The sequence below is a fragment of the Anticarsia gemmatalis genome, chromosome Z (genome assembly GCF_050436995.1).
Source record: "Anticarsia gemmatalis isolate Benzon Research Colony breed Stoneville strain chromosome Z, ilAntGemm2 primary, whole genome shotgun sequence".
Classification (NCBI taxonomy): domain Eukaryota; kingdom Metazoa; phylum Arthropoda; class Insecta; order Lepidoptera; family Erebidae; genus Anticarsia; species Anticarsia gemmatalis.
In genome coordinates this window covers 16,919,005-16,941,726 of record NC_134776.1, presented here as the reverse complement: position 1 = coordinate 16,941,726, position 22,722 = coordinate 16,919,005, and the positions used below count along the sequence as shown (strand labels likewise).

At 34.0% G+C, this 22,722-nt stretch overlaps 1 protein-coding gene and 3 non-coding genes across 4 annotated transcripts in view; 1 reads left to right on the top strand and 3 right to left on the bottom strand.

Moving 5' to 3' along the window:
• Dhc1 (dynein axonemal heavy chain 1) overlaps positions 1 to 22,722 on the bottom strand; it is a 167,513-nt gene that overhangs the window by 24,252 nt on the left and 120,539 nt on the right. The window lies entirely within an intron of this gene.
• On the bottom strand, positions 6,027 to 6,097 carry TRNAR-ACG (transfer RNA arginine (anticodon ACG)). The gene has a single exon. It is a non-coding gene; the product is annotated as a tRNA-Arg (tRNA).
• Positions 8,781 to 8,851, bottom strand: TRNAR-ACG (transfer RNA arginine (anticodon ACG)). Its single transcript has one exon. It is a non-coding gene; the product is annotated as a tRNA-Arg (tRNA).
• Positions 20,798 to 20,871, top strand: TRNAF-GAA (transfer RNA phenylalanine (anticodon GAA)). The gene has a single exon. It is a non-coding gene; the product is annotated as a tRNA-Phe (tRNA).

Sequence of the window (22,722 nt, the reverse complement as noted above, 5' to 3'; positions counted from 1 at the left end):
CGACATAACACCGAGCTACGCGGAGGCGGCTATAAGTAAAAGTGGGTAATCGTTGCGGCGTACGCAACGTGTTCAGGTGGAATGTTAATTAATTTAGATCAGTACAACCCTTTTAACTTAGAGTTATAAAGTCTCTTAAAATTTAGTGATTGTATAAGCGAGTGCTACTCATGTGGCGGACTATTTTGTCATTTACCAAACCCTTGTCTTGCCGCCCGATTACCCACAAAGCCTTTGTATTTTAGCCGGCCCAATAATAATTTGTTATCCAGGGCAAAGGCCTTGTCCTTTTCTTTATAAATCCAGCTGCCGCTAAATCATTGCGCCATCCGCGTGTTGGTCGGCCTCGACAGAGATATCCGGCGTGTGATGTCTAGTTCGTGAGTAGCTTTACCCGTCTTCCAGAATGTATGCATGAAAAAACGTGGCCGGCCCACTTTCAGTTTAGTTTTGTTTTTTAATTTCGTCGTATAAAGACGACTAGCGAAATACACCTCGTAGCACACAGCCGTAGACTCATGCTACGGCTACGTCGTAGACCCTCGTGACAATGGCATAGCTGCACTACATAATAATCTTTACACATATTTTTTTTTAAATATTGTCGGTTACTCGTTTTTTTAAGTAATTAATAATACATCTTATACCGCGGAGATTTTTAACTCATAAATAATGAATGTAAACTATAAAACAACATTTATGTAGTTCAAGGTCAAGAGGTGTGTCCGGATTCAGGGGAGGATCCTTTAAAATTCACGAGTGTGAATGAGAAAACACCAGAAAAGGATGGAATACAGAAGGGTGTATTGTACGACCTTCGTGTGAACTGAACACCTCTTGTAAGCTTTAAATTCCTAGTACTAGATGGCCCGTGCTGGCGAAGTTAAGGCCTCTGAGAGCAATAGCAATCAGAGACATCTGTTATTTACGTAGCGAACTAAATTTATTCCCTCGACTTCGAATATTAACATAACATTTAATTAGGCATTTATTTGTATAATATTACTTGTTGTATCAGAGTATTAATAACATCTTGGTTGACGTTGGTCTACGTCGAGCAATTAATAACTGGCTATAGAGAACGTACAAAAACTTGGCAGCACTAATTACAAGAATAGTTAATAAAGAAAACTTATTAGGCCTATGTGAACGAGAATATATCTTTAATTATGTTACTCAAAAATTCTAAAAAGTTATAATGTAACGATAATTTTGATTCAGAATAATCACAATGGTCGAAACTCTGCGAGGCCACTTGTGTATTAGAGGTTGAACTTAAATATAGCTAAGTCGAAATTTAATTTTGGCTAACATTATCTATACTAATATTATAAAGCTGAAGAGTTTGTAAGTTTGTTTGATTGTTTGTTTATTTGAACGCGCTAATCTCAGGAACTACGGGTCCGATTTGAAAAATTATTTCAATGTTAGATAGTCCATTTATCGAGGAAGGCTATAGGCTATATATCATTACGCTACGACCAATAGGAGCAGAGTGAAAAATGTTACAAAAACGGGCAAAAATATGACCCACTAGCTGACCCGCGCAACTTCGCTTGCGTCACATAAGAGAGAATGGGTCAAAATTTTCCCCGTTTTTGTAACATTTTTCGTTGCTACTCCGCTCCTATTGATCGAAATAATACCTATAGCCTTCCTCGATAAATGGACTTTTCAAATCGGACCAGTAGTTTCTGAGATTAACGCGTTCAAACAAACAAACTCTTTAGCTTTATAATATTAGTATAGTTCGTAGGCATAGATTCTCTCCGATGTGACGCAAGCGAAGTTGCGCGGGTCAGCTAGTCAATTATATTTCTGGCCCATTGTGGACACTACTTTTGAGAGAAATTACAAAATTCCATTAACTTTAATAAATAAAATTATGAACTTTACATACACATAAGCGTCATCGTAATAAATTTAAAAAAAGTATTTTTATTATAAAAACGCAGAAAATATGTAGGAGGTAAATGTTGCCACTACATAAAATACTTAGTCTTTATCGATTTCTCCATAGATATAAATAAATAATTACAGATAATACAATTTGATATAATTAACGACGAATTATAATTAACGAAGTAGTTTAACAGATAGTTAAGACATGGAACTAATACTCACTTTCTAGAGCTGCGTAAATAGCACGATTTGAGTTTATTTAAATATTAAGTGCAGTATTATCATATATCTAACTTTTCCCACCATTTGGGTTGACATATTCGAAGGTCAGTGTCGCGGGGCGTATTTCCTCTGCGAGGGCGGATCCTATGTGAGACAGAGAAGGTTCTAGAAAACTAGTGTGCTAGAGGGTGAGAGATATTTACTTCCATGCGAGCTAAACACCTCTTATCAGCTATTAATTCCTAGTGCTTGATGGTTCGTGCTTGCGAAGTTAACGCTGTTCGGACATAAGACAATCAGCGCCATCTGCTTTTGACCTAGGCAAGATACATTATTCGTTAAAAAGATTTTTTTGCGTAACACGTCAAGGATTTGTGTGCGTTCGCGCAGCGGAATGTTGTTGAATTTAAAGATATTAATTATGCAGATATTTAGTGTATGACGTCGTATAATTGTGTATGGTAAAAAAAAAATTGTGTACGCAGCCATTGTGGAGAAATTCACCAAAAACTGATTCCGCTGGGCGAACGTTGTCCTGGCGGAACTTATTTTAATCCATAGACTTTAGAAGAAAAGAGGTGTGTCCAAAAATTAGTGTGTATTTGTGTGTAATTGTGTATGTATGAATAAAATGAGTGCATGCATAAACTTCGGAGAAATTCAAGTTTCCGCTACGCGAACGTTTGGCCATTAGCTAGTTTTCATATAAAGCGCTTACATAGAGAGCTGTAGATTTTTACATACGTTGTTTTGAATTTGTTTATATTTGTTTAAAAAACAGATTTAGAAAAAATCGTAGGGCTTAAAAGATAAAAATATAAACGTAAAATACACTTAATAGGTCTTAGTTCTTAAAGTATGCACTTTGGGGTCTAGATTTTCACGTTTATACAAACCTTGTAAGTATCTGAAACATGTTGCCAAGTATCAATGATGTTCCGTTAGTAATTAAAGAGTTAAAGGACAATTTTACCATGAATAGATCACTGTTTACAAAACAGTCAAATATCACGACGTTCTAAAGGAATTGCATGGTAAAATGTATGCCAAAAATTAGTTTATTCATTCAACTATTCACATGCAAAATTTCATGTCATTAAATTTAGTAATTAAAGAAATCAATTAAAATACTGACGAAGCATCGAAAACCTACATAACCCGACCAAGTTCGGATAGCTACAAAAAAGCGGCCCAGCCATATATCTAAGAGACGTTCTTAACCTTCCAATATAGTATTTACTAATATGGTACAGTTCCGTACACAAGCGTTAGGAAAAAATAAAACAATTGCATTTCTTGAATTAAAAATATTTTTTTAATAATAACCCAACTATCTACGATAAAAACAAATCTTCAATTAACAAGTACTTTTCTATTTAAATATCCGTGTACAAAAAATTTTTTTATTAAGTATATTACATATTATTGCCCTCTCTTTTCTTCAAGGATGGAAGTACCGTTTCAAGCGGGAAGCCGCGCGCGTCCTGTTCGACTAGCAGTTTGTGGAATATTCCACAGACGTTAAATTACGTGCGTTCACAAGAATATAATTAAATCAAAATATTAACTTTTAAAAAATGTGAATACCTATCGGAACTCCGGAATTATTCCAGTCAATTCTGGAGCTGAAAAATCAGAACAATTGAACAACAATTTGGTGTACAAAAATAAATGACCTTTAAATTATATCGAAACAACAACTGTGTTATCACCTATACCAATTCAATACCGGTATTATACGGTAAATTTTGGGATGTTACCTAAATATATTGCATGGACGCTTTTTTGTAGCTATCCGAACTTGGTCGGGTTATGTAGGTTTTCGATGCTTCGTCAGTATTTTAATTGATTTCTTGAATTACTAAATTTAATGACATGAAATTTTGCATGTGAATAGTTGAATGAATAAACTAATTTTTGGCATACATTTTACCATGCAATTCCTTTAGAACGTCGTGATATTTGACTGTTTTGTAAACAGTGATCTATTCATGGTAAAATTGTCCTTTAACTCTTTAATTACTAACGGAACATCATTGATACTTGGCAACATGTTTCAGATACTTACAAGGTTTGTATAAACGTGAAAATCTAGACCCCAAAGTGCATACTTTAAGAACTAAGACCTATTAAGTGTATTTTACGTTTATATTTTTATCTTTTAAACCCTACTATTTTTTCTAAATCTGTTTTTTAAACAAATATAAACAAATTCAAAACAACGTATGTAAAAATCTACAGCTCTCTATGTAAGCGCTTTATATGAAAACTAGCTAATGGCCAAACGTTCGCGTAGCGGAAACTTGAATTTCTCCGAAGTTTATGCATGCACTCATTTTATTCATACATACACAATTACACACAAATACACACTAATTTTTGGACACACCTCTTTTCTTCTAAAGTCTATGGATTAAAATAAGTTCCGCCAGGACAACGTTCGCCCAGCGGAATCAGTTTTTGGTGAATTTCTCCACAATGGCTGCGTACACAATTTTTTTTTTACCATACACAATTATACGACGTCATACACTAAATATCTGCATAATTAATATCTTTAAATTCAACAACATTCCGCTGCGCGAACGCACACCAAGGATTTCGGCCAGAATTAAAAGTGAAAGGCCTGTTTATAATTAGTGGGTAGATCAAAGGAAATTATGTTACCGAATAAAAAGGATATTAAAAACGATGAGCTGTTTGTTATTCATAAGCACCATGATTTTCATAACTTAAATATACATATTAAAATATATAAAATAAATTTAACCCATTACTGTCCCACTTCTGGGCAAGGGTCTCCTCCCGTAACGAGGGAGGGTTTAGGCCTTTAGTCCACCACGCTGGCCAAATGCGGGTTGGGGACTTTGCATGCCCTCAATAAATGTATTAAACAAATTTTAGGCATGCAAGGTTTCCTCACGATGTTTTCCTTCACCGTTGGAGCATGTGATAATTATTTCTAATACACACATAACTTCGAAAAGTCATTGGTGTGTTGCCTCGGGTTCGAACCTGCTACCACTTGCGTGGGAGGTGTCAACTTATACCACTCGGCTATCACTGCTCTATTAATTAAAATATATACACGTCATTAAATATCTGACCTTGTAAAGTTATTTAATATATTTCGTTAAAATATTTAATTTTTACAAGCATACAACTTTCTTGGTAATTCAACTTTAAATGCTATGAGAGGACATTACGTGAGGCTTCTTTCACAGGCTTCTGTCATTCCCGTAACCTCTACCAGGATCGCATAAAACGAAAGAGCCCACGATGGTAAAAATCGATTGTTAGAAGCCTGTGCCGGACTGAAAGAAGCCAGTGGAACAGGGTGGAACTACTAGGAGAACATAAAACGACACAGTAAAATATAGACCAACGTGACGTAGCTCGCATATTTTTGGTAGAAACAATAAAATGTTTAATGTATCTGCACTTTATGTTTAATATTGTTTGCGTTTTCCATGAGTGTTTTTCCTGAGCCATTTATTTCTCGTTTCGGCTTTTCTTTCATTTGATTTACTGTAAAACTGTCTATTAAGAAGTTAATTATTGTATACAAAAAAATAGCTGTATTTACTTAGATTTTGACAAGTGTATATTTAGCAGCATCATTGATGGAGTCACAAAAAAGTTTCTAACTAGTTACTTTTCTGTTGGTTAGCTTAATACCTGAGTAATTAAATACATTGGTAGCTTTAAAAATAAATGTTTTGCGTCGAATTTATTGAAACCTCACAGGCACAATCATTAATAAAGCACCAGTTATTAATTCTGAGAAACGCCATCAACTACATGACTCGTGGCATACCTGCTAGTGTAACTGTATATCAAACTAAAAGTAATATTGCAAAAACAATCTTAAAATATATTAAAAAGGACGATGCCCTCGAGGATGGGGGCACTCGGATTCGAACCGAGGTCTTCCGACTCGTGGTCGGTTGCTCTACCGCTGAGCTACACCCCCGCTACGAATGTCATGCGAAATAAGGAACCCTTTACGCGGCAGACAGTGATCGTTTTGATAGGGCTCATTCATAATTATATTCTCTGATTGCTATCCAAGATGTAAAATTAAAACAAATATTTTAAAATTAATAATATTATTTAATTAAAACAAAAACATGCCTGTCTTCTACCTCGTCGTCTCGAAATTTAACAAATCTTGTTGAATTTACAGTAAAAAATATATGATCTGTAATGAAACAATTAATTACTTGTATTTTACAGTACGTTTGAGCTTTAAACACACATTTAGGATTTACCTATGAAGACAAGTGAGAGCGTTGATTATTGTCTATACCTGAAATAAATTAATAAAATTTGGCCGTCATAAGGCTTGCTCTCATAAACAATTGTTTTTTTTATTTAACTCATACCTTATGGCCGATTTTTTGTATACTCTTGTAAAACCTTTAAAATATCAAAATTAAGGAATCTCTGTGAAATATTGTTAAACTGAGATAATTCAATAAAATTTAGAGAAATATTGCAAAAACAATCTTAAAATATTTTATAAAAACTCAAAAATGATAAAACTGATAATGAACTAGGGCACTCGGATTTGAACCGAGGTCTTCCGACTCGTGGTCGGATGCTCTACCGCTGAGCTACACCCCCTATACGAGAGAGTTGCGAAATAATGAAACCCTTTACGCGGTACACGGTGACCGCTTTTGGTACGATTTGTTCAAATATATCATCTCTGATTGTTATCCGAGATGTAAATTAACGCCATGTAATAGTTTTAAATTAATAAAATAACATTAATTTATGCCTTTCTTGAGTCTTATACCTCGTCTCGGAATTAAAAAATTGTGAATTTAATTTTAATTTTCTTAAAATATTATCTAGTACTTTAATCTTAAATTATACTATTGGTGATAAGGTTAGCTGACAACTGTCGACAATAATGTTTTAGAAGAGGAAGTTTGTGTTGCGTAGTTTATCATATTATGTATTATGTCAATATTGATGTCGATAAGTTTGGATTCTGCTGCTTTTTTTAAACAATCTTTGCATTGTCAACATAGCCGGTTGTCAGCTGAAAGATATTTTAACAAGTTTATTTTTTTTGAATTAAATACTATTTACAGGTCAGATGTATCTAAACGGGGTGTCATCTATGGTATTGGTGTGTATCATATTATTCTGCAAGTCTGTATTTGTTAGGATATAAGGCTCAAGAAAACCTCGCATGAAATATTTACGTGTCGTAAGTATAGAATTAAAGTGTTTTTTATTCCATTCGTGCATCGATGCTTTACAAGCACGTAAGTGGAGACAGAGCTACTTACTACCTTCTCTGTCTATCTTGTACAAGAGAGGAGGACATCACATAGACGTTAGAGGCGGAGCTTGCCCGTATTATTTGTAGAGTAAGCCAGATTGTGATCTAACGACCAATTAGCAGCAAACTGCGTGGTCTTAAAGTTGAATTCGTGCTAATTTAAACATAAGGTTAACAAATGAAATAAATTATTTTTTTATAATATATATTAAGAGTGTATTTAATATTAAAGTATAGTTTATAATAATAAAAAAGACTATATATCTCTATATAAATACATATCGTATTGTATTTTCTTATAAAAATACTTAAAGATTTAAAAACACAACAATCTAAATACGTATTGCAAGCTTCAACGAGGCACGTGACGTTATTATTTCCTATAACAAATAGTTTGCGTAGCACTGGTTGCCGTGTGGGAACTTGTCCTACAGTAATGGCCGCCAACACCCCATCCTCCCTTACCAACTCTACCAGAGTTATGTTGCCTTGGTATTCGTGCGGGTAAAATACCGATGCGGATACCACGCAATATTTTTCACACTATGCGCTTTACTTCACGAACAAGGAATAGATTACTCGGCAGACATAGCGATGATAAATGGATGCCTTCTGACATAGTTCGAGGCCTTCGAGCCAAGGAACCGCATCATTTTAGCAAAGCTGCAATTTAATGGATATTAAAATACTATGATAATTATTCGAGCCAAGACTCATTCTGATTTAAGAACTTTTTATAATCCTGTATTATACCAGACCAGAATATTGCTTCTCAAATAAGGGTTTCGGGTAATGATATTGTAGATGTGCTTACTGGTCAAGCTATAACATATGGCATATCTTTTGGCAACAAACCTTATCCTTCAAAACTCATTCCATTAATGTAATCCTTTTGCTTGAATTTGAATCCACAACGTCAAACAAAGTTTTCTGGTACATGACCATACAGCATTAATGTTTTTATCCGCGGATACGTGATTTGATCGCCTTTATTTTAGAATTAATTGTTATTCTTAGTATTTTATTGTATGTTTCAGTTTCAAACACATATTTAGGATATACCTATGAAGAAGAGTGAGAGCGTTGATTATTGCCTATACCTGAAATATGTATAATAAAATGTTGCCGTCATAAGGATTCCTCTGATAATTTTTTTTTACTATACTTAGGGCCAATTTTTTAACAAATATAAATATATATTATGTATAATTTTTATATTCTTGTAAAACCTTTAAAATAAAAATGTGAATTTTGTGTACATGTTCAACTAAAATAACTCAATTCTATAAAATTTAGTGTAATATTGCAAAAACAATCTCATATTATAAAAAAAACTCAAAAAGACTACACCTCAGTGGCAGGGGGGCACTCGGATTCGAACCGAGGTCTTCCGACTCGTGGTCGGATGCTCTACCGCTGAGCTACACCCCCGCTACGAGAGAGTTGCGAAATAATGAAACCCTTTACGCGGCAGACAGTGATCGTGTTGATAGGGTTCAAAATTATATTTTCTGATTGTTTATCGGTGACGTACTAAAGATATATCATATAAACAGTCCACATGTTTGTCTTCTACCTCGATGTTCTTATTTAATATAATACTAGTGGTCGATCACTTATACATTCAACTAAATTCATACAATATGAAGTTTGGTCGCCTAAAGTCACATGAGATTCAAAATGTTTGCTTTGAAAAACCTGCACTCTAAATCCATTAATCCATAATCTTAGAAACACATTTGGAATGACGTTTAGAGCACATTTACCTAAATGTAGGGTTCAAAATCTTATTACTATCGAATAAGTTTAATATAATATAATGAATTGATTGACCTTCGTGAGAAATAAGCATCTCTTCCTGACCATTAACGCCTGGTGTGTGATGGCTCGTCCTCGCAAAGTTCACGCGGGTCAAATCAACCCGTGTGGGAGGTCTAACAAAATCTGTTATTGAAGTTGCGAACCGTAAAGTTTACTATTGTATTTTGCACTCTAATCGTTGGCATCTTAAACTTATTGTTAAAAACATAGTAAAAATAATAATGATTATATCATATAAAGAGATCGGCTTCTTTATTAATTTTGCAACAACAAAAGCTGGTCAAGTTCTGCAGTGTGTTAAAAACTAGCTAGGAATGTAATTACAAATGTATAAATTGGTAATCATGTTGTCTGCTTTTATGGAGTGTAATATGATTGAATAAAGCGGCTATGAGTCCATCTAAAATATCTTATAAAGAGTGTGTAATATACGGTAAATAGGAGCAGAGAAGTGGTTTTCCATCCGCATCAGGATTTTACCCGCACTGATACCAGGTTAACAAAGATAACGAAGAGGTTAAAGGCCGGTATCGGGGGATGGGAACCTCTCGTAGATTTTATACGCGATTTCTAGCTCCGCCTCCAATTTATCTAATATCTCGCTCGCTTGCTATGGGGAAAAAAAAGATGTTGAATCATAGCGACCTTTCGCAGAACATACAGTGTTTAGTCCAAGTATGAATGAAATGAAATACAGTATGCGGGCTATATACGTATCTGTCGAATTTTTTGGCGCGTAGCGATACATTTCGCATTTAATTTCCAAATGTTAGAAAATTAAAGCAACAATAAATAATAATACCCTAAACCTATACTCAGTGTCTAAAACAAGTAATATTTTTTTGAATATTTTTAATGGTGTTGGTAATATTCAATAAATCTATAAATCTAAATTGATACGCAGAAGGAAATAAATTTCGTAGCACTCAAACGTTCTACGGGCTACGTCGTAGAGCTGTTTATGAAGGCGATAATTAACTAAAACTTAGAATAATGGTTTGCATCGAACGTTCAAATGACTCGCTGAACACTGTTATATCAACTACATAAATTTTATATGGCAGTTCGTTAAAAATCTAGTAAGAGCGTTTTAAATTATGTGTCTGCAATGGGCAATGTACGGTAAATAATAGCTGAGAAGTTGTTTTCCATCCGCATCGGGATTTTACCCGCACTGATACCAGGATAACAAAGATGATGCAGTGGTTAGGGGTTGTATCGGGGGATGGGGTGTTTTCGTAGATTCTACACGTGATTTATAGCTCCGCCTACAATTTAACTAAATCTCGCTCGCTTAGTATGGGAGAGAAGGAGATGCTGATCATAGTGACCTTTCACAGAACATACGGCATGTTTTCCAAGTATGAATGAAATGAAAAACATTTGGAAACTATGCAGGCAACCTAATATTTTTATCCAAATATATATTTTGTGCTAGTAGATTTACAATTTAATATACTTGCATACAAATTGTTGTAGCTCGTGATGTGTTTTGTTTATATTATACTAAATCTCCAGATAGCCTTTACAAACAGTTTTATATCTTTTATTACATAAAATTAATTTATGTTCATAAATTTATACTCAGAAGGATAAATTTCGTAGCGTCCAAATGTTCTACATCTTCGTCGTAGAGCTCTTTACGACGATGATAATGAGGACTTAACCTGTTTTATATCTAACGATCAAATAACCCGTTAAATGAGAGTCAAAATGGCGTGTGTACCATAGCGAATTAAATTATACCAATTACCAAACAAATGTACCTATAACGTACTAATTAGTACCTAGCTCTAAAAAATCTGTACCTCTTTCAGAACGAAATTATTTCGAAATTAAGGTACACCCGCCATATTGACATAAAGATGGCGGGTGTTCTATAGTATTTTATTATTTAAACATTACTCATAAAATCTGATTACACCAAAAAATTGTACCTAAGAAGTACCTCAAGTAAATAGTAACACAAACTTGATCAGTGGGATAGTTCCTGAGAAATGAAACAACCGTTTCTCGTTTACTTAAGTTTATTATTATTATGAATGATTGATCTAGGTACATATTTTTATATATTTTAGGGATAGTTATTAAATTATAAATCATGAATTTTAATAACGCGTCAAAGTTACGAAGTAGGTACCTCTTTATTTTCGTCCATACATAATGCAATTAGCGATAAGTGAATTCGGAGTTTTGGTTATAAAATTATTGAGATCATCAAAACATTTCCATTGAGCATTACGACGACAATGAGCCCGATAGTGACCAATATTGTGGATGTTACATTAACTGATGATGTGATTCATGGTTCTACCAAATATTTTTAACCTTGTTTTAGCTTCATCCCATGGAGATCCAATACTATCGTATTTATTGAGAGCTACGGCTCCGCTCGCGTGGTAGGTTAATAAAAAGTAGCCTTTGTGTTATTCTGATATATAAGCTACATTACTGTAACGTTTCATCCAAATCCGTTCTGTAGTTTTTGCGTGAAAGTGGAACAAACATACACACTCACACGCATCCTCACAAACTTTCGCATTTATAATATTAGTAGGAAGTAGGATTAGTAGGATTGTTTGTTTTGCAGTTCCATAGTCATTTACGTTTTTAAGATACAAAATACACTTACAGAATATTGTATATCGTTTTTACGAAGTGGCTTGTGTCGATGCGAACATATAAGGCGTCGGGTGATGTCTCATTAGCGTCAAGTTTCCTGAACGATTCTACAAGATAATCATTAGTAGACTTATGTTCAGTAAAAGCTTTGATCGTGGCTCCTATTAGTATTGCTATTCGCTTTATGGGTGACAGTTTGATTTTTTTTCTTATATTATGTTTAACATTTTTATCAAAATCTGTAATTAAACTATTGCAAGAAGCAATATTTTCTGTGGGATATGTAATCACTATTTTTATTTTAGCATTGCATTCTTTACATGCACCGAGGAAAGTCACACTCTTGCGAATGCAATATAGCATATATTTTTGAGAATATTATAATCGACGCAATTTACAGTGCCTCTGTACGAAAATCATGTACGAATACTGAATGTAGCATTAACAATCTACAAAGAAAAAATGCTTTTTTGCCACTTAATTTTAACATGCCAAATATATCAATGCTCAATCAATCGACAGAGTCCATGTTATGTGAAGAAAGTAATATTGTACAATGTAGACGTAATGACTGCATCGGCATACGAACATTAAAATACGAACTAAGTAATACAATAGCTTTTGAGCTGAATCAAACAGATTTAATTTGTCTTAAAGACATACCTATGGAAATAACATTAAATAATACAAAATACGAAGTTCTTGGATTAATAGAGTTTTAACCGTCCGGCGGCGATGTTACAGACATCCACAATATTGGTCACTATCGGGCTCATTGTCGTCGTAATGCTCAATGGAAATGTTTTGATGATCTCAATAATTTTATAACCAAAACTCCGAATTCACTTATCGCTAATTGCATTATGTATGGACGAAAATAAAGAGGTACCTACTTCGTAACTTTGGCGCGTTATTAAAATTCATGATTTATAATTTAATAACTATCCCTAAAATATATAAAAATATGTACCTAGATCAATCATTCATAATAATAATAAACTTAAGTAAACGAGAAACGGTTGTTTCATTTCTCAGGAACTATCCCACTGATCAAGTTTGTGTTACTATTTACTTGAGGTACTTCTTAGGTACAATTTTTTGGTGTAATCAGATTTTATGAGTAATGTTTAAATAATGAAATACTATAGAACACCCGCCATCTTGATGTCAATATGGCGGGTGTACCTTAATTTCGAAATAATTTCGTTCTGAAAGAGGTACAGATTTTTTAGAGCTAGGTACAAATTAGTACGTTATAGGTACATTTGTTTGGTAATTGGTATAATTTTATTCGCTATGGTACCCCCGCCATTTTGACTCTCATCTACACAAACACTAACGTATCACAAACATATTGTTTGTTGAAAATTTGTAAAAACTAAAAACCACATTTTATTTTTATAATGCAACATTTTTATTTTTTGTATACTTTTTGCTTCAAACTATAAATTTCCATAATTTCATGCAGTCAGTTTTCCGAAATATATTCATAAACTAACGGCTTTTCCTTATTTTCCGTACAAGCACATGAATACAAACCCGCGCTGTATTCCGACGAAACTGAATAAGAATTTCGTCACGATTTATTTTGGGGGTGTATTAAACACTGAGCAGTGGTAGAGCCGCTCGGTTTGAGAGACCTCGGTTCTCTCGGAAACTGTTTCAATAAATAACCTTAACCTAAAGAAATAATATATTCGGTTCAGATGCCTAGATAAGAAAAAGTACGACTTTGCTAATTCTACTAAATATCATAGAAAGTACTAATATAAATAATTTAAAACTTTTGCTTGTTTGTGAAGAGGATATCAGAAATAAATACGTTCCATAAAATAAGGAAATATTAAAAATGAGACAATTTCACATAAAATTTCTGCCATTTTGCGAAAGCTAACAATTAGTTCCATTGAAAGCGTGTACGGGGTTGAAAAGCCAGTGCCGCGGAGTTGAAGTACTAGGAGAACATTAAATGAGAGAGTATATTTATGGACTAAACGGCGAGGCTTCTTTCACAGGGTTCTCAAAATTCCAGCCACCTCTACCAGGATATCATAAAAAGATAGAGTTAGGTTTGCGCGTAGGTATATTTTGAATGAAGACTGTACCGGGTTGATTAAAAATACATCAAATAGCCGTAAATGAAAGGAAAACTTGACAGCTGTACATAGAGTCAAGTTACGTTGTTGCTACTAGCACCATTTTTAATTACATTGCACAAAAAAAATATGCAATTAAATAAGTAATAAAGAAAAAAGTAAACCATAAGTAAAAAAGGCAATTTTAACGTAAATGTTTGTTATAAAAAAAGGTAAGTAAAATACTAATAATAAATGTATTAATAAATAATGAATGTTGAAAATTAACAATGACGTACATATAACAAACATTCAGAGTCTTTTGTTAAATAAAAAATAATAATTGCTTAAATAGAACATCATGTGGATCATAAACACTTGCTATTGACAAGATAAAAATAATCACGAATTTAAATTAACAAAGTCTAGTAAGAGTGTTTTAAATTATGTGTCTGCCCAGTGCATAGTACGGTAAATAGGAGCAGAGAAGTGGTTTTCCATCCGCATCGGGATTTTACCCGCACTATTACCAGGATAACAAAGATATCAAAGAGGTTAAGATACGGTATCGGGGGATGGGGACCTTTCCTAGATTTTACACGTGATTTATAGCACCGCCTCCAATTAAACCGATTTCTCGCTCTCTTGCTACGGGGTAAAAAGAGATGCTGAACCATAGCGACCTTTCACAGAACAAACGATGTCTAGACCAAGTGTGAATGAAATGAAAAATAGTTGGTGAGTATTGGGGCTATTTATACCCCTGTCTATCGTATTTTTTCCACACATATAAATATAATTTGTGCTAATTCTAATAGATTTACAAATTTCTTGATGAAATTTAATCTTCGACTCAAAACATTAGGAAAAAAATCCTGATGTTTTTTTTTATAATAGTATATATTTTCTTATTTTTTTGTCATAGTCTTAGTATAACAGTAATTTGTTTTATTTGAGATTAAATTAAAAAAAATAGTTTGCCTGTAATCATTAAAGATGGATACGTGCAATAATTGCGAAGTTTATACAATCGCTATAAATACTTTAGATAAAAATATAAACATACTTATTATACTCGTATATAATACGGTTGAAGGCACAGATAAAAATTGACAATGACGTAAAACATCATGTGAATCATATTTAATGTATTTTAATAAACCAAATAATACATCAGTGTTAAACAGTTTCAGAAGTTCTATTGGTTAAGTTTCTATCGGTTGAAAATGTAGATGTATCTATGCAATTTGAAATGAATCTTCGTTGTCTCGCAAAATTAAATTAGCCTTGTTAACAATCGTTTGTAAGATAATTAAACTATTTCTCATTTTTTAAGCATTGCAATTAATGTCAAGGAAGATCATTTAGTGCATATACAGGATGTCCCAAAATTCAACGAGTTATTCCGTTCGGATCCCCAATACTGATACCCTAGTATTTTAAAATTATTTTCTATTCCGGTCTGATCCCCCGTATTTAAATCTATATATATAAAAGAAAGTCGTGTTAGTTACACCACTTATAACTCAAGAACGGCAGAACAGATTTGGCTGAAAATTGGTAGGGAGGTGGCTTAGAGCCAGGAGATGGACATAGGATACTTTTTATGCCGCTCGACCGTGTTTGAACATGCCAGAAGAACAGAATATAGAAATAACAATACCAATTAGTCATGATCTCCTGGTAGCTGTGGATCTATTTTCCGATCAGAATTAGGCCTAAAAAACTAAAAAACTATAAACTCTAAAAACTCTCTATAAACCTTTTCACAGTTACCAGGAGATCATGACCACTTGCTTGCTAAACAACTTTAATTTTTATAGATTAGCTTCAAAACCGACGTAGTTTCATAGAAACTTTTTCACACCCGTTAAGGCAGAATTTCCAAAAATATTTATTGCGTCATTCTTAATTTCTAACTATATAGCCAAATATTAATTTTAATCGAATTAGCTCCAAAACTAACGGAGTTTCGTACAAACTTACCACCTCTTTCTACCCCCCTAAAGAGAGAATTTCCAAAGAAAAAGAAAATAGCCTATATGTTAGCGAAGACTAATCTATACTAATATAATAAAGCTGAAGAGTTTGTTTGTTTGTTTGAACGCGCTAATCTCAGGAACTACTGGTCCGATTTGAAAAATTCTTTCAGTGTTAGGTAGCCCATTTATCGAGGAAGGTTATAGGCTATATATCATCACGCTGTGACCAATAGGAGCAGAGTACCAGTAAAAAAGGTTACAAAAACGGGGAAAATTTTGACTCATTCTCTTTTATGTGACGCAAGCGAAGTTGCGCGGGTCAGCTAGTATTATAATAAATTAAAATATTTTATTCCGATCGGATACCCTGACCGTCTATTAGCACATTTTTAGGACAGTCAATAACAAAATATGTATACAGATTCTATTAGACTATGTTATAGGATTAGTTTAAGTTGCCTTTTTTGTGTGTGCATGTATTGTCTATTAATTCCAAAGTAACCAATCATTGATGAGTTGAGTTCTTGATGTCGTTCTGACAAATCAGTCATCAATGAGACGATATTAGTCTTTTCTACACTGAATTGACCGAGTAAAGTGAAATGTAATAATCATAATTAGAAAATGATATCGTGATAAAGTTAAGCGAACGCTGCATTCAATAAAGTACGTGACTAGAAATAAGTTATCCTATATTATTAAACGAGCTATATGTGTGTGTATATCTATGAGAACATATATATTATGTATATGAGATCTCTAATATTTGAGTGCTGAGCTCCAGCTGAGATTCTGGGGGTCTCAGCTAATAGTAAAACACGTACGATGTTTAGAGAAAGAATAATATAATGTAATTTTAATGTGTAAGATGACTGACGTGTTTTTTTTCGTTGTCTTGGTAACATGGCAACGGCGCGAGTGAGAGGGTGCGCGCGATATGGGGGTTTTGGAAGCTTAAAGTCGATTAGACCGATAATAATATGTTTGTCCGACATTCCAAAAAAATCTAATTTTCTCTGCATTCAATACTATTATTTTGTTTCACCTAATATTCAAATTCAAAGCAAAGTGCAGTTAGCCAAACAATTACTTATATTATTTATGATAACGCAACGATTTGATTGGTCGGTCATTTAGTTAGCCTTGAAACGAAAGGGTTGCAGGTCCAATTTTTTGTCTTAATTTTTTTACCTGCTCGTATTACAGAGATCAACATTAAAACATTGATAAAAATTTTTTTGCTGATATGCGACGAATATTTAGATTTTACAATGTAAATTTACATTTATCACACGATATAATAAACAATTAACCCTCTATTCTTGTGGTCCTAGAATGTCTGAGGATAGCAGTCGACCGTCGACATCCTCTACAAGTTCTGATGGGTTAATATACATTAACAGAAACGGTGGCGTCGTTTTGCTAAGAGCTGGTCATCAGTACACAAAAAAGAAGGAATATAAAAACGGATGGAGCTTATGGAGATGTATCCACTGGCGAAAAAATTGCTTGGGGTCTCTTAACGTCAAGGGAAACAACATTAGTAAAGAGATATGTCATCAATGCGAACCCAATGAAGTGGATAACGAAATAGCAAAGAAGTTACATGATTGCCGAGAAAAGATGTTATCATCTTCTTTTTCTCCAATACCGAACATTTACAATAATATAAAATCGGAATTCAGTGACGCTGGCTTAGATCTGATAAAGAAGCTGCCACCATTTTCAAAAATAAAAACTGCACTGTATGAAGCTCGAAATAAACAAGCTTGTATATCAAAAATACAATGCAAATTTGCTCAAGAAGTGGAAATTCCCTTTCAATTTAAAGATTTTATTTTATGCGATTATTATGATGTGCCGTCCAATACTCGTATATTAATTTTTGCAGATAAAAATATTTTAAAATATATACCAGTCATGAAATTTAACTTAAGCGATGGAACTTTCAACTGCTGTCCGAAACCGTTTATCCAACTGTATACAATCCACGGTGATCTCGGGAGTGATGAGGAGCACACAAGGATAGTGCCTTTTATATACGCATTAGTGAACAGAAAAAGTGAAGAGGTCTATAAAAGATTATTCCAATTAATAAAGGAACATATCCCAGAATGGGAGCCACTGCAGTACATCACAGACTTCGAGCAAGCAGCAATGAATGCCATAACATCTATCTTCCCCTCAATTAAAATAAAAGGCTGTTACTTTCACTTTACCCATAATGTATGGAAGAAAGCAAAGAGTCTGAATTTAACTAAAGATAAACGATTTCGAAGACATGCTTATATCGTTATCGGCATTATTACCATTGCTGCCAAGAAAATATATATCTGACGGCTGGTGTTATATAATGGAAAACAGTCCAGCGTCAGACGAAATACAAGCATTCAACGATTACATGGTCACACAATGGTTAGAAGATGAAAGTTTTGTTGACACTTGGTATGCTCATAATCAACGGCATCGCACAACTAATGCCGTGGAATCCTGGCATAAAAAACTGAACAGTAGTCTACCAAAGAGACCAAATTTATACCAACTTTTGAACGCCTTAAAAGAAGACGCAAAATTGCAAAGAGTACATGTTATTGAATATAATGTAGAAATGCCTAATCCAAAACGACGACTTACGAAAGAAATTATAACCGATAAGTGGTATCGACACGTTACTGATCAACTTCTGAATGGGAAAATAACAGTTGGTCACTGTTTGGAAAAGTTGAGAGAGAGATAAGCCATAATATATGATTACTGTGATAATTTTATATAGTAGTAGTTTAACTTTATTTCAAAAGACCAAACAATATATAGGAGATCGGCAGATTTCGTACAGCTTAAAGTTTGTGTTGTTTCGTAACAGAATTTGTACCACTTATTAAGGGGACTAAGTCACTTATTTTTATTTGGGAGTATTATTTTTAGAAGTCCGGATTAATTAGAAAGTATTTGTTTATTTAAATAATAATTTGTGGTCTATGGCTTATATTTGTTGACAACTAAAGAAAAAGAAAATCTCATGAGACGTCACTTTTCGTCTGACGTCTTCGCATCCGCCAATTTGCTGTTTTTTTTAATTGTGGTTTTGACAGCATCTGAGCAATTTAGCGAACTATCGGGGCTTCTAAAAATGGACATAACTTTTACCTCCCAACTTTTAAAAATATAAGAATTATAAAATAAGCTTGTCTATCATATTAGCTACCAATTAAAACAAAAAGTAAACCTAAACATGACATTTTATAAGCTGTACGAATTCTTCATATAAACCTGCCGTTCGCCTTTGCGATGATTGCACCTTATAGAATTAAAAACTGATTAATTTTACAATGTTTTAAATGTTTTTCTATTGACTGTACTTATCCATTAAATAAAGGCAGGGGATCAGACCGGAATGGTAAAGTTGAAAGTGGATCAGACCGGAATTAAAAAATAATATTAATTGGTAGTGGATCGGTTTGGGGGATCAGACCGGAATAACTCAATTCAACGATTATATAATCGGAGACCGGATGAAAGGCCAAGTTATACCAGTTCTGGGAAAAATAAAAAATAAATTCCATATCACTTAGTTCAGCAATAATAGACGTTTTTACAAGCCTACAATTAATACCTTTTTTTAGGAAGAAGTATTTCTCTACCTATTATATACCTCTTTATATACTAGATACTCTTAGTATCTAGTAAATAAAATTTGTAAGCCGCGTGTGCAATGTACGGCAAATAGGAGCTGAGAAGTGGTTTTCCATCCGCATCAGGATTTTACCCGCACTGATACCAGGTTAACAAAGATAACGAAGAGGTTAAACGCTAGTAACGGGGGATGGGAACCTTTCGAGTTTCGTAGCTTTTATACGTGATTTAAAGCTCCACCTCCAATATATCCGATATCTCGCTCTGTTGCTGACTTTTCACAGAACAAACGATGTCTAATCCTAGTGAATGAAATGAAAACAGTATCCAACGCCCTATCCATCTTCCTGGATATTTCCGGGCAAGGAAATCCCTTTCTTGAACTACGTAATATCTACTTAGCTTGCGAAGTGGGCTTTTTTCATACTCCTAAGTGATAAGGGTTGTTATAAATTGATACGTAGAAGGAAATAAACTTCGTAGCACCCAAACGTTCTACGGCTACGTCGTAGAGCTGTTGATGAAGACGATAAAAAACTTAACATAATGTTCTGTATCAAACGATCAAAAGACCCGCTCAACAATAATCATCTACATACATTTTATACGACAGTTTGTTCAATTTTGGAACTGGAATCCTAAAACTTCATGTTTGTGATTTTTTTTAGAAATAAATAAACACGTATTTCAGTGTTTTTAGAAAATCATCCACTAAGTTGTTAAAATAGGTTTATGCAAGTTAGAACGGTATCTTGCTTGAAGTGTGAAACTGTCTTCAAATATACATATTTCTTATTTTTAAGAGGTGGCAAACCCAATTATTTCGCCACCACTTACGATCAGAATTTAAACTTAAAAAATCTAGTAAACGACGTGTCCGCCATGTGCAATGTACGGTAAATAGTAGCTGAGAAGTTGTTTTCCATCCGCATCGGGATTTTACCCGCACTGATACCAGGATAACAAAGACGGTGCAGAGGTTAGGGGTTGTATCGGGGGATGGGGACCATTCATAGATTTTATACGTGATTTATAGCTCCACCTCCTATCTAACCGATATCTCGCTCTTTTGCTACGGGGAAAAAAGAGATGCCGAATCATAGCGACCTTTCACAGAACATCGTATGTCTAGTCCAAGTATGAATGAAATGGAAAACATTTGCAAGCTATGCAGGCTACACCTGCATACAAACGCTCGCTGTATTCCGACGCAACAGAATCAGAATTTCGTCCCAATGCATCAAGGGGATGTAGCTCAGTGGTAGAGCCGCTCGACTGAAAAGTTCGAGAGACCTCGGTTCGAATCCGAGCATTCCCACTGAATCACCAACACTGCAAAAAAAAACCATACAGCCGCCTCTAAAGGGTGTATGGGTATTGCAGTGTTGGTGATAGTTTTGATTACTTTTTCGAGTTTTTTCTCTAACTAAAAAAAAATATTTTTTATTTTTATAATTTCTCGTATTTTTTTCAACATATAATCTAATGATTCCACATATTTTATGATATGAAAGTGATAAATAGCCAGCGTTTTATAAATTTATTTAATATATAAAAGTAATAATTATTCGGTTCAGTTGCCCTGATACGTTCTGCTAATTCTACTTGAACAGCATAGCATATAATAATTTATAATTCACATTTTTAAGTTACCACCCAAGTGGTCGATGGTTCGAACCCGAGGCAACACACCAATGACTTTTTGAAGTTGTATGTGTATTGGATATAATTGTCACTTGCTCTAACGATGAAGGAAAACATAGCGAGGAAACCTTGCTTGTTTAAAAATTGTTTAACACATTTATTGAGGGCATGTTAAGTCCTCAACCCGCACTTGGCTAGCGTGGTAGACTCAAGGCCTTAACCCTCCCGCGTTCGGGAGACCCTTGCTCAACAGTGGGACGGTAATAGGTTATTAAAATAGCAGGTATAGTAATATTACCTGTTATTAATTGAATTTTCCCTTCTGAGCTAACCTCTAATCTGTATAATTACAATGTTATCTTTATCTGACACATGCCGTGTGCTCATTTAATTAATCAGGTCTTCTTGTTGGGATTTTAAAACAACAGTATATATAGTTCTGGAGTTATGACGAAATGATGAGTGATGTCAAAATTGTTTTAAAATTTATTTATTTTCTTTTTCGTCATCCAATTGATATTTTTGCACTTTTATACTATATTTTCATAATAAATATGAAATAATTATTATGAAAATATAGTATAAAAGTGTTAGTTAAGTATAATATAGTCTGAAAAGTCTCCACAATAGGCGACATGCGTTTTTCGCATATAATCTCTCAAACATAACATATTAATTACTTTAGTACCTTTTGGATTGTGACACCATACAATTTTAAAATATTAAAGCCGCCCAACGTGTTGGTTTCGGCCCCACGCACGCCTTTCAAATGTCCGGGACTCTGTAGTCCCGAGATACGAAACAGACGTACAAATAATAATAATAAATACCAAAATGGGGTTAAACAGAGGTTTAAGTGATGTTGGGAGGGCCGAGATTCTTAAAATCGAAACGAAAATGTCAGAATACCTAAATAAGCCTTTGCTTGTTTGTTACACGTTCCATAAAATAAGCAAACATTTACTAAAGAAGTCAACTTCACATTTTGTTTCTATCTTCTCGCTAGAAGTAACAAACGGATCGATTGAAAGAAGCCCGTGCAGGGTTGAAAGAAGCCAGTGCCGCGGAGTTGAAGTACTAGGAGACCATAAATAGAGAGAGCATATTTGGACTAAACGGCGAGGCTTCTTTCACAGGGTTCTTTCATTCCAGTCACCTTTACCAGGATATCATAAAATTACAGAGTTAGGTATGCTCTTAAAATAAAACTGTACCGGGTTAACGGGTTTAACGAGTTAAGTTGTTACATTGTAATTAATTTAAAAAGCCAATGATCTGTTTTTTGTACCTAAATACTTGTTATCACACCATCTTTAATTCCATTTTAAGGAAAAAATATGCAAAACTTTTGTGGAAAAAAAATCCGGTAGTATTAATGTAATTTTAACAATTTGCACTGCGCATTATAAAATAATTTAAGAAAGCAGAATGCCTCGGTATTACTATAAACCTAGTTTATTTCCAGAAACCTACTTTGTTGTATTGTTTCTTTCCTCAATTGAACGTCCCTATGTGATGTTATTAT